Source organism: Cervus elaphus, chromosome 9 (genome assembly GCF_910594005.1).
Source record: "Cervus elaphus chromosome 9, mCerEla1.1, whole genome shotgun sequence".
Lineage (NCBI taxonomy): Eukaryota > Metazoa > Chordata > Mammalia > Artiodactyla > Cervidae > Cervus > Cervus elaphus.
The window spans coordinates 87,552,707-87,566,576 of record NC_057823.1 but is presented as its reverse complement, the minus strand read 5'-3'; positions in this window follow the sequence as shown (position 1 = coordinate 87,566,576).

The following is a 13,870-nucleotide window of genomic DNA, read 5'->3' as shown; positions in this document are numbered from 1 at the left end:
TAAAGGTGGATAAGGCCAGAAACATGGGGCAGTGTCAGGTAAATGTGAATCAGAACATGATAGGAATGTGCATGTATTTTTAACTCATTTCATTCACATGTTTGAGTTGCCCCACCATTCAAAGGAGAGGTGTGTATATCAATGTGCCCCATATATCAGTGGGCATACCTTCATTTCTACATGATTCTTTTTTTTCTGTTGATCCACCTTTTCACTAAGGATGTAACCCTGCCAAATGTCCAAATTTTACTCTGAGCTTCCCAATTCTCTCAAATTCGTTGGTCTAAGGTCATGCCTTCTATCCCTGGTATATCTCTTATAGTACAAGAACAGCAAACACCCTCAGAACTCTTGTAAATTCTGGTTTCCAACTTCTATGTCTTGAGCCCTTGGGGACTTCTTAGTTTTGTGTGTGTGTGTGTGAATTCAACTAAGCATTTAGAAAAATATTCGTTATCTTATGTGTTTTGTATTGGAAACCTTTTAGGATATCTTGTACCTAATATTTCCTTCACATGGAAGTCAATCAAAATCTAATAGCACTATTTTAAAGATATTTTACAGAAAACAGACGTAGAGCATTTAAAACTATATAATTTTAGAATCATAAAAAAGTTGGACAACCATAAAGGAATCTTCAATAAGTACTTCTTCCACATAGGAGTAATTTGAGTTGTCTATCTTTATACAGTCAATAGTTCACAGTTCACAAAAGATTGCTATACAATTTTGAGGACATTTAAACAACAAAAAACAACTATATCTACTGACATCATGATTTTACAAAAGGAAGACTATTTAATTTTATTTTAATCTCATTTTTTAATTTTTGGCTGCACTGGGTCTTCATTGCTATGCACCAGCTTTCTCTAGTTGCAGCGAGCAGCGGCTGCTCTTCGTTTCATAACAGGGACCTCATTGTGGTGGCTTCTCCTGTTGCAGAGTGTAGGTTCTAGGCACATGGGCTTCAGTAATTGCAACATGTGGGCTCAGAAGTTGCGACTTGTGGTCTCTAGAGCAGGGGCTCAGTAATTTGGTACACAGGCTTAGTTACTCCACAGTATACCAGGGGTAAAACCCAAGTCCCCTGCGCCCGCAAGCTGATTCTTAACCTCTGGATACCCAGGGAAGTCCAGGAAGAATATTTTAACAGCAAAACTCAAGGAAGGATGAAAGTTCAAATCTCATGCACATAGTAGCATGCCATCTGTTTCTCTGTCTCTCTGTCTCGCTTTCTGTTTCTCAAATAGACTAGTCCAAACTATTTTCTCTAGTTTCCCATGGTGCAGTGGTAATGGGGATCCAAGTTGTTCATAGTCTTTTCTGCTGATGATGTAGGAGAACCTTTTCTAAAACATTCCTACAAGGTAATTCACTCAGGCACAAAATGTATCACGGCTGCCTCTAGGATGTCCTGGAAATGCAGATCGTGCTAATCGGTTTCATTCTGCATCAGAGAAGGTGATAGCTAGAAAGGAGCCCTAGAATTTATTGTCAGCTCCCAAGATTTATCTAGGTTTCTGTGACTTGACCCAGATATTTATGATTAGGTGATTTCATTAAAAACACAAAGTGACCTTGTCGCAAATCAGATAGCAGATCTTTTAACATTCTATTAGAGGCTCTGTGAAGTAGGGAAATTTAAGTTAACATTTATTGAGAAATTCATATATTTCAAACAGGATAGTAAGATTTTTTACTTACATAGGCTGTTTAATTCTCAAATAGCCCTTTTGGTAGGTATTATCTCCTCTTATAGGAAATGAAGACTTAATAATTTAAATAACTTGCACAAGTATACACACACACAAATACACATGCACACAGAGAAGTTTGCCTGAAGCCTGGGACTGTGGCAGGACAATGGGTAAGTGGGAGGAAGCCTTCCTAGACTCTGTTCTTACTTCACCTCCTGCCCCCATGAGGCCTTCCTGCCATCCTTGCATGGCAGGAATCAGTGGCAATGGATGTTGTCAGCAGAGGAGGTCTATATCCAGGGACGCATGAGCTCACAGATGAAAGGAACTATTGGCCAAAAGAGTTGCTCGGTTTTTTTCCTGTAAGATGGCTCTAGTAGTGCTTAGCTGTCTTTAACTTCATTTGAAACAACTGTGTTAGATTGTATTGTGACAGCTGTCAGATTAACATACATTAAAAAAACTTATCAATATTGGTGAATTTTTGTGTAGCCATTTTAATGTTGAAGATGGAAGGAAAAAAGCAACATTTTTGGCATATTATGCTTTATTCTTCAAGAAAGGTAAAAATGTAACTGCAACACTGAAAAACAGATGTATGCAGTGTATGGAGAAAAGGCTATGTCAAAAGTGGTTTGTTAAATTTCATGCTGCATATTTTTTGCTGGACGACTTTCCACAGTCAGGTAGACCAGTTGAAGTTGATAGCCACTGAGACATTAATTGAGAACAGTGTTACACCACTTGGGAGATAGCTGACATATTCAAAATATCCATATCAAGCATTGAAAATCATTTACATAATCTTGGTTATGTTAATCGCTTTGAGGTTTGGGTTCCACATAAGTGAAAAAAACTTGACTGTATTTCTGCATGCAATTCTCTACTTAAATATAATGAAAATGTTCTCTTTTAAAAATCAACTGAGATGGGCAATGAAAAGTGGATACTGTACAATAATGTGGAATGGAAGAGATTTGGGGGCAAGAGAAATGAATCACCATCAAAGACACCAAAGGCCGGTCTTCATCCAAAGAAGGTGATAATGTGTATATGGTGTGATTGGAAGGGAGTCCTCTATTATGAGCTCCTTCCAGAAAACCAAACGATTCATTCCAATAAGTGCTGATCCTGATCAGACCAACTGAAAGGAGCACTTGATGATGAAAAGTGTCTGAAACTAGTCAACAGAAAACACACCGTCTTCCATCAGGATAAAGCAAGACTGCATGTTTATTTGGGCTTCCCAGGGGGCGCTAGTGGTAAAAAACCCACCTGCTGATGCAGGTTAGACATAAGACATGCTGGTTCGATCCCTGGGTTGGGAAGAGCCCCTGGAGAGGAGAATGGCAATGCACTCCAGTATTCTTGCCTGGAGAATCCCATGGACAGAGGAGCCTGGCGGGCTACAGTCCATGGGGTCGCACAGAATCGGACATGACTGAAGCGGCCTAGCACAGCATGGTGTGTTTATTTGATGACCAGGCAAAAACTGTTACAGCTTGGCTGGGAGGTTTTGGTTCATTCACAGTATTGACTGAACGTTGCACCTTCAGGTTTCCATTTATTTTGTTCTTTACAAAATTCTCTTAATGGAAAAAATTTCAATTCCCTGGAGGACTGTAAAAGCCACCTGGAATAGTTCTTTGCTCAAAAAGAAAGTTTTGGGAAGATAGAATTATGAAGTTGCCTGAAGAATGGCAGAAGGTAGTGGATAAAATGGTGACTACATTATTCAATAAAGTTCTTTTTGAAAAGGAAAAATGCCTTTTATTTTTACTTAAAAACTGAAGGAACTTTTTAGCCAACCAAATAGATGCCTTAGTACAGCTCACAAGAAAGAAATACAATGGTGGCATCCGCTGTTAGCGTTCTGCAGAGTTAATTCTCCCTTCTTGCTAAAGTTAGACAGTGTTTCCAAAGCCTCCCTTTTAGTTAGGTGTTGCCATGTGACAACTGGGACATAAACAGAGATGATGCATGTAATTTCTGTTTTTGATCTAACGGTGCTAGGCATGCCTCATGCAGGCTTTCTTGTGCCTTCCATTGTCTGAGACCCTGACTTTGTGGCAACTCATCTCAGCCATGCAGATGGTTCCAGGAGTCTGGGGATAGCTGGGCAGCCCAGCGGGGAGAATCTGGTGTTCTGAATGATCATGTAGGGCAAAGTCATCCACTGCTCACTGCTTCCCCAGACCTGTTAAGTGATGAAAATGTGTCTATATTCCTTAAGCTGTTGCATGTTTGAGTGTTTCTGTAATGGTAGTTTAGACTTATCCTAAACTGATGTAAAAACAAGCTGTGCAATAGGTATCTTATATGATGATCTAAAGCAGATTGTTGAAGCAGAATTATCATGAATTTAAAAGAAGCATGATAAAACATACCTGAGGAGGTTAGTGAAGAGAGTAATGAAATAAGAATAGTAACAAAGGGAAGATGTAGGGATCAAAGTGACTTGCTTATTCACCTTTCTGCTTTCTCTCGAAGTTACACGCACCTGTTGAGTCACAAGTGTCTTTCATCCATCCTGTTTCCTCCCTTCCCGACTTTTTGACATCTCTTGTCTGCTGTCATTTTCCTCTCCTGTTTGTCCTTGTGAGTTCTTGTCTCTTATACTCCTCTGCTGTCATTTTAGGAGGAAATACAGATAAGACAAACGTGCTTACATTCCATGTTTAATGGGAAGGCTCAGGTTCTTCTTATAGATCTTGTTTTTGGGATCATAAATGCTTTTAACTTGTTTGCATTTTCTATAGTGTAAATTACTTTTATAAAATGAGAAAGTTATAATCTGTGGGAAATTAGGAAAAGACTAAGTAGTATCTGTATGTTGAAATATTACATGGTCATTAGAAATGAGGCTTATTAAGGGTTTTTAATGACAAGAAAATATTCATGCTATTATGTTAATTTTTAAAATTTGTACAAAATCATATATTAATTATGTATCTTTAGTCTGTATAACATAAAATATACACAGGATAAAGATGAATAGAAAATCTGGCAAATTATTTTGTTCAATCTAGGTGCTGGGGTTACCCTTCTTTAGTATTTTCTATTTTTTTTCTCAAATGTTTATTGCTCTGCCAAACAAGCAATTATGAATCAATTGTTCATGGAATTTACTCACAGCTTTTTAAAGGCCTTTTTTAGATAATTTGACTTTATGGAAAGTTTGTGGATAAATCATACATTTTTCTTTTACCTGTCCACTGTCTGTAGCTCTGTGTTATATAGCAGAGGTTGGTAAATTACAGTCTGCAGCCCAAATATGGCTTTTTCCTGTTTTTATAAATAAAGCTTCATTGGAACCCAGCCAGACACATCGATTTATGTTTTGTCCATGGCTGCTTTCATGTTGTAAAGGCAGAGCTGAGTAGTTGTGACAGAGATTGTAATGGCCTGCAAGACCTAAAGTATTTAAAACTCTCTGACTTTTTATCAAAGAGCAGAGAAAGCAATGGCAACCCACTCTGGTGTTCTCGCCTGGAGAATCCCAGGGACGGGGGAGCCTGGTGGGCTGCCGTCTATGGGGTCACACAGAGTTGGACACGACTGAAGCGACTTAGCAGCAGCAGCAACAGGGTAGCAGACAAATTGCTTTTTCATGTCTTACACATAATGCATACACCTTTTCTAAAGTAACTTGCTAGAGGTCTTCTAAGATAAGCTGATCTTTCTCTTTCAGTGCTATAGTGGATTATTCTTAATAATTTGAAAGCATTTCAATTTAAATCAGTTCAGCAAGTAATGAACTGAGACATTATATTAACCATAATAGTGGGTGGGGTAATAGTGAAATAAGACAAAAATGAAAATTTCCTGGCCACGAAATTTTCACAGTCTCTAGCTAGCTCTGGGAGAATTGAAGTTCTGACTTTATCATTTAGATTCCCAAAGAACTCATTCCTGGGTGATTTGTATTCTGTTAATAATGGAAAGAGTGGACTTAAATGCTGGACACACACTTTGGTGCTGATGTTCATTTTGCCTGTGCATGTCGGTAGTTGTGTGCGTACTGTCATTGGCTAAGCAATTGCTGACCATTCTGTCTCATTCTTTCCAAATGGTTCTCCTACTGACCTTCTAGGGGTATCGCCTTTCCGGCTGAAAGTTCCCATCAGTAGAAATGTAATATAACTGGTACAATGCTCCAGAAGGGGAGAGACCCACCTGTCTTGCTCACAGTTTTATTCTTTGTATCTAGTAAAGTGACTTTTAAGAATAGTTGATGATTCAATAATACTGCACTAACAAATAAATGGGGCTTCCCAGGTGGCGCTAGTGGTAAAGAACCCATCTGGCAGTGCAAGAGACATAAGAGACACAGATTTGATCCCTGGATTGGGAAGATCCTCTGAAGGAGGGCATGGCAACTCACTCCAGTATTCTTGCCTGGAGAATCCCATGGACAGAGGAGCCTGGTGGGCTACAGTCCATAGTCACAAAGAGTCGGACGCAACTGACATGACTTAGCATGCACAACAAATAAATACACAAATGAGTGAAAGAACCTGGCTAGTATTTTTCTTTTAGCATGTTATCACAATTCAGATATAATTAAGAGCCTAATACTGGGTTGGCACAGAGGCCCTGCTTAAAAAAAGTCAAATAAGAGACAAATTTTCATATTTCATAATTTTTTCCAAAGTGAATCTCTATATAAAAACCACTATAGTCAACTTAATGTAATAATAATGATCTCTAATTCAACTAATACTAATATTAATGTGATGCTTAATGTTTCCCAACATGACAACTTCATTTGCTTTTATAATTTTAATAAGAAAAATAAATTGAACTCAGTTTATTCAATTTAGCAGACATCTTAAAATATCTATCACATGAAATTCACTCTGGTTTGCCATGCTCAGAGATGCAAATTTGGAAAAGATCTCAGAGACTTCTAAAATCTTGGTTTATTTCTGCTAGGAAAAAGTCTAAGCCGTCAGTTTCCAGAATAAGCAAAAGATTGTGGCTTTTGGAAGCAATCCCAATTCATCTTTCAGCAGGACTGCAAACACAGTCACCATGTTAGCAGATAGTTTTACCCTGATTTCCTAGGATATTGGCTTGCTTTGTATTCCCAACTCACAGTCTGGTCTAGAACTACTACTGTTGAGACTTGGCTGAGGTTCCTTTAACTAACCTCAGACTATGTTGTAACCACTTTTTTCACACTGCAGCTTGCTTTGTATAGCTGGTTGACTAGATATGACACTCGACTATTTCTGCAAGAGCCTCCTGTCAACACATATTTTAAAAAATAAACAGTTTCTTCTGCTAGATAATAAAGACTTTTAGAACTGGAAGAGATCTCAGAAATTAGCTCATTCAAGTCATTCCTAGTAATAGTGCCCTGATAGGGAATCATCCAGGTAGGATAAAATTTAAGTTTACAAATACTTGAGAACCTACTGTGTGCCAGATGCTTTGATGCACCATTATTCCATTTATAAATCTAGAGATAGAAAGCCAAACCCCTAATGTGATTAGAGAGACTGTTTTATACTCTGGCAGCTTTAATTGTTAGAAACTTATACTGTAGGTTGTATACAACACATGCCTTCTTCCAAATCTCAATAATTGATCCTAGCTCCAATAAGCTGGATTCTTCTGCTAAATGGCAGACATTCATATAGCTGAAGACAGCCGTTATGCCACTTATGAATCTCGAATAATCCCAATCTCTGGGGCTCCCTAGAACAATTTGAACACGAGTACGAAATGGATATATTGAACTGTACATTTTCAGTTTTTCTTTGACACATTCAATGAATATCTTTTTAGAAAAAGCCTTGATGATTTAAACGAAAAAAATTGATATTCTGAAAACAGTAATGAATGAAATGTTCAGCTATTTTAAGCATCAGTAAGCAGGTTTAGTAGCATGTAAGCCAGAGATTGTATCATTTATGTAAAATTCTACTTTATGACCCTCTTTTGTGATTATTCCTCTGTGAAATCTAAGATAGGCCTTTAATCGTCATTAACCCAAATGCTGCTCTCCTTTCTTTTAATTAAAAAAAAAATATATATATATGTATATATATATATGTTGGGACTTCCCTGGTGGTACAGTGGATAAGAATCCACCTGCCAATGCAGGGGACATGGGTTGTGTCCCTGATTCAGGAAGATCCCACGTGCCTGAAGCCCAGGCAGCCGAGAGCTTGCTACACAGCGAGGGGAAGCAGCCCTCGGCATGTCACAATGAAGACAAGGTCACAATGAAGACAAGCCCCCACTCGCAGCAGCTAGGGGCAGCCCTTGCAAAGCAATGAAGACGGAGCGTAACCAAAAATTCAGTAAGTAAAAAATATGTTGGAAACCAGAGAAACTGAGTTTTTCCATCAAATGGGTACAAAGAACCGTAAAATCTGATCACCCTTAACTCTGGGGAAAGGAGGTGCGGTGGTTCCTCTTGCCCTTCCACAGTGAATGTGTGCTAGGTGTGAGTGAGCTGCCCTCCCCCGAGGCCACAGAGATTCCCCAGACTCTCACAGTGGGAGCCTCTCACTGCCCTTGTTGTAATTCTGGTGTTTAGATAGATGTATTTTCCCAACGACACGACTCCAAAACGTAAATCAGCTCCACCATCCAATTCTTCACTGAGGGAACAACAAGTAGAATCTGTGTAAGTAACAAAAGCTCCAGTGTTAAATTTCAGTGTTGCTGGACTCTACTTTGTCATTAATTTGTGGAATTTCCCCCCTAATTCTGACTGTATTCCCCTTTGTTTTGACTTTAAAACTTGTCCACCATTAGAGAAGCTTTAGACCAAAGGCTATTGATTTTTTCTTCTTAAACAAATAGTTAGGGAAGCATTTCCTAAAACACTTTATTGGGGAAAAAAACACTCTTAATAGAGATCCTAGGAAAGGGTGTGGTAAGGACTGTATTAGATGTTAATTGTTAGCTAGACTGAGAAGTAGGAATCCAAGAATTAAAAGCCGATTCAAATCAGAGGAAGAGTTTTGACTTTAAGCTTAACAAATATATAAAGATAACTGGACATTGGGCTTTTTCTACAAAGATGCAGAAATAGATGGATCAGTGGAAATCTCAGCGTGTTTTCAGGAAGTTACTCTCCACCGAACTGGTGCTGGCAGATAGAGACTTCAAGCAGCAATATGCCAAAGTGCTTGCTCCGGGGAAGTTAGAAGGAAGATAACAAAAAGCAAACCCCTTTAATCCTTTAATGTCATTGCCTTTGGGATTTGTGTGTTTCCTAGAAACTCTGAGTGCTTCTCGGAGTGGGAAATGGAGAGATGCAGTAGTCACTTTCCTTGTCATTTACAATTTTTTGCTTATAGGAATTTGAGACGTGTGAGTGACAAGGTGAATATACTGGATAGAGAAGAGAAGTGTTGTTGAGTGATGAGAACCAAATTGAGTGAATGTTACTGTTCAGCTCCAGGTGTGTTAGCCTGGTGAATTTAAGTAAAAGTACATTTGGTTCTTGTTAATCCTCTAGCTATACAATAAGCAGCAGATTTTAAAGTAAAATGGAATTTCTTTGTCTTCAATAAACAAATTAATACAGTAGAAAAGTAGTGACATTTCGTTCTTTGTTTTCACTTTTATGTAACAAATACTTAAACAGTTTTTACTAAGTGCCAGACTTCTAACCACTTGACAGATATTTCATTTAATTCTTACAGCAACTTTATGAGGTATGTACTGTTATTGCCATTTTACAGATGGGGAAACTGATATATGAAGAAGTGAAGTAACTTGCCAAAGGTCATCTAACTGATAAGTGACAAAGGCAGCCTTAGCCTCTTCCATTTAACCCCAGAGTGCCAAATAAATGATATTTTAAAATATGTACCCTGGGACTTCCCTGGTGGTCCAGTGGTTAAGAATCTGCCTTCCAATGCAGAGGATGGAGATTCAATCCCTGGTTGGGGAAGATCCCACATGCCACTGGGTAACAAAGCCCATGTGTCACAACTATTGAGCCCATGCACTCTGGCGTCTGCTCTGGCAACTAGAGAGAAGCTCATCTACTGCAACAAAGAGCCCACTGCAGCCAAAAATAAGTATTAAAAATATTTTTAAAATGTGTGTACCTTAATGAATAAATAGTTGAAGTACTGTGCTACAGAAAAAAGCAAAACGCAAAAATGCTAGCACTGCAGACAACTAAAAAATAACTAACATGTTTAAATGCATGTCTGATCTCCCAGAATCACTAGGTTCTAGAAATGAGCCTTCGTGGTGAGCCCAGTAGCTGATACTGCACCTGTGGTGATGGAGTGGAAGATAAAATGGGTGGTGGTGAAGAATTCACCTGCCAACGCAGGAGACACTGGAGATGCAGGTTCGATCCCTGGGTCGAGAAGATCCCCTGGAGGAAGAAATGGCAACCCACTCCAGTACTCTTGCCAGGGCAATCCCGTGGACAGAGGAGCCTGGTGGACTGCAGTCCATGAGGTTGCAGAGTCAGACGTGACTGAAGTGACTGAGTGCACACACTCGGAGAGTATTAATCATGGTAATCCGAGGGCTTCATTTCTGTTGCTCAAATGAAGACAGCAGGTTAGGATGTGGGCCTGTCCAGAAAGGTGAGTTACATCTCCATATAATGTTAGGATTCTCAAAAGGTGACAACTTCAGTGCAAATGGAAAGAAAAAAAATCTGCCGTTTTCTTTAGTTCTGGATTCTGGATAGAATAACAGAGTTCTTCTTAGAATGTGAAACCGTGGCCTGTGCTTCATGAAAATGTGAAAGTTAAACCACCAAACTGAGAAATTAACAGGTCTAAATTATTCAAAACACAACCAGAGAATTAAAGGTTGAAGGTCATATCAATTACAGAAAACATAGGGGATAAAATGAGAAGATTCCCCAGATGCCAATAGGACTTTCTGTCGGTAGGTGCCCAATATGCTACTGGAGAAGAGTGAAAAAATAACTCCAGAAAGAATGAAGAGGTGGAACCAAAGTGAAAACAATGCCCAGTGTGGATGTGACTGGTGATGGAAGTAAAGTCTGATGCTATGAAGAGTAATATTGCATAGGAGCCTGGAATGTTAGGTCCATGAATCAAGGTAAATTGGAAGTAGTTGAACAGGAGATGGCAAGAGTGAACATCAACATTTTAGGAATCAGTGAACTAAAATGGACTGGGATGGGTGAATTTAATTCAGGTGATCGTTATATGGAGTAACTCTCAGAGTCAACAAAATGCAGTACTTGGGTGCAATCTCAAAAATGACAAAATGATCTCTGTTTGTTTCCAAGGCAAACCATTCAATGTCACAGTAATCCAAGTCTATGCCCCAACCAGTAATGCTGAAAAAGAACAGTTCTATGAAGACTTACGAGACCTTCTAGAACTAACACGCAAAAAAGATGTCCTTTTCATCATAGGGGACTGGAATGCAAAAATAGGAAGTCAAGAGATACCTGGAGTAACAGGCAAATTTGGCTTTGGAGTACAGAATGAAGCAGGGCAAAGGTTAAAAGAGTTTTGCCAAGAGAACGCACTGGTTATAGCAAATGCCCTCTTCCAACAACACAAGAGAAGACTCTACATATGGACATCACCAGATGGTCAATACTGAAATCAGATTGATTATATTCTCTGCAGCCAAAGATGGAGAAGTTCTATACAGTCAGCAAAAACAAGACCAGGAGCTGACTGTGGCTCAGATCATGAACTCTTTATTGCCAAATACAGACTTAAATTGAAGAAAGTGGGGAAAACCACTATACCATTCGGGTATGACCTAAATCAAATCCCTTACAATTATACAGTGGAAGTGACAATAGATTCAAGGGATTAGATCTGATAGACAGAGTGCCTGAAGAAATGTGGGCAGAGGTTCATGACATTGTACAGAAGGCAGTGATCAAGACTGTCCCCAAGAAAAGCAAATGCAAAAAAGCAAAATGGTTGTCTGAGGAGGTCTTACAAATAGCTGTGAAAAGAAGAGAAGCTAAAGGCAAAGGAGAAAAGGAAAGATATACCCATTTGAATGCAGAGTTCCAAAGAATAGCAAGGAGAGATAAGAAAGCCTTCCTCAATGAACAGTGTGAAGAAATAGAGGAAAACAATAGAATGGGAATGAGTAGAAATCTCTTCAAGAAAATGAGAGATACCAAGGGAACATTTCAGGCAAAGATGGACACAATAAAGGACAGAAATGGCACGGGCCTAACAGAAGCAGAAGATATTAAGAAGAGGTGGCAAGAATACACAAAAGAAAGATCTATACAAAAAAGATCTTCATGACCTAGATAACCATAATTGTGTGATCACTCACCTAGAAGCAGACATCCTGGAATGTGAACTCAGGTGGGCTTTAAGAAGCATCACTACGAACAAGGCTAGTGGAGGTGATGGAATTCCAGTTGAGCTATTTCAAATCCTAAAAGATGATGGTGTGAAAGTGCTGCAGTCAACATGCCAGCAAATTTGGAAAACTCGGCAATGGCCACAGGACTGGAAAAGATCAGTTTTCATTCCAATCCCAAAGAAAGGCAATGCTAAGAAATGTTCAAACTACTACACGATTGCACTCATCTCACATGCCAGCAAAGTAATGCTCAAAATTCTCCAAGCCAGGCTTCAACAGTATGGGAACTGTAAAATTCCAGATGTTCAAGCTTGATTAGAAAAGGCAGAGGAACCAAATTGCCAACATCCATTGGATCATTGCAAAGGCAAGAGAGTTCCAGAAAAACATCTACTTCTGCTTTATTGACTATGCCGAAGCCTTTGACTCTGTGAAGCACAACAAACTGGAAAATTCTTCAAGAGATGGGAATACCAGACCACCTTACCTGCCTCCCGAGAAATCTATATGCAGGTCAAGAAGCAATAGTTAAAACTGGGCATGGAACAACAGACTGGTTCCAAATTGGGAAAGGAGTACGTCAAGGCTGTATATTGTCACCCTGCTTATTTAACTTATATGCAGAGTACATCATGTGAAATGCCAGACTGGATGAAGCACAAGCTGGAATCAAGATTGCCAGGGGAAATATCAATAACGTCAGGTATGCAGATGACACCACCCTTATGGCAGAAAGTGAAGAGGAACTAAAGAGCTTCTTCATGAAAGTGAATGAGGAGAGTAAAAAAGCTGGCTTAAAACTCAACATTCAAAAAACTAAGATCCTGGAATTCCAGTCCCATCACTCCATAGCAAATAGATGGAGAAACAATGGGAACAGTGACAGACTTTATTTTCTTGGTCTCTAAAATCACTGCAAATGGTGACTGCAGCCATGAAATTAAAAGATGCTTGCTCCTTGGAAGAAAAACTATGACCAACCTAGACAGCATATTAAAAGCAGAGACATTACTTTGCCAACAAAGGTCTGTCTAATCAATGCTGTGGTTTTTCCAGTGGTCATGTATGGGTGTGAGAGTTGGACTGTGAAGAAAGCTGAGCACTAAAGAATTGATGCTTTTGAACTGTGGTGTTGGAGAAGACTCTTGAGAGTCCCTTGGACTACAAGGAGATCCAACCAGTCCATCCTAAAGAAAATCAGTCCTGAATATTCATTGGAAGGACAGATGCTGAAGCTGAAGCTCTAATACTCTGGCCACCTGATGTGAAGAACCAACTCATTGGAAAAGACCCTGATCCTGGGAAAGATTGAAGGTGAGAGGAGAGGGGATGGCAGAGGATGAGATGGTTGGATGGCATCACCGACTCAATGGACATGATTTTTAGCAAGCTCTGGGAGTTGGTGATGGACAGGGAAGCCTGGGGTGCTGCAGTCCATGCGTTTGCAAAGAGTCAGACATGACTGAGAGACTGAACTGAACTGAACTGAAGGGAGGAACGGAGATGATGGGGGAGAACTTTTCAGTATTTCAGGGAGTCGCAAGAGTGATACATACAACTTTCCGCATACCTAGATGTATCACAATAAAACTGCAAAACACCAGGGACCAAGAGAGCAATATCGAAAGCAACAGAGAAAAGAGGGGTTATCTAAAAAAGAATTCAAACTAATCTAAACTGTAGGCTTCTCAATATTAATAAGCTGAAGATGATGAAAAGTCTTCAAAGGGTGAAAGAAATTAACCATCAACCTAGAAATACATATCTAGCCAAATTCCTATCTACTCAGGATTTAGAAAATATCTTTTCAGACAAACAAAACATCATCTACCATAGCAAGATGGAAAATTTAACCTGAGAGA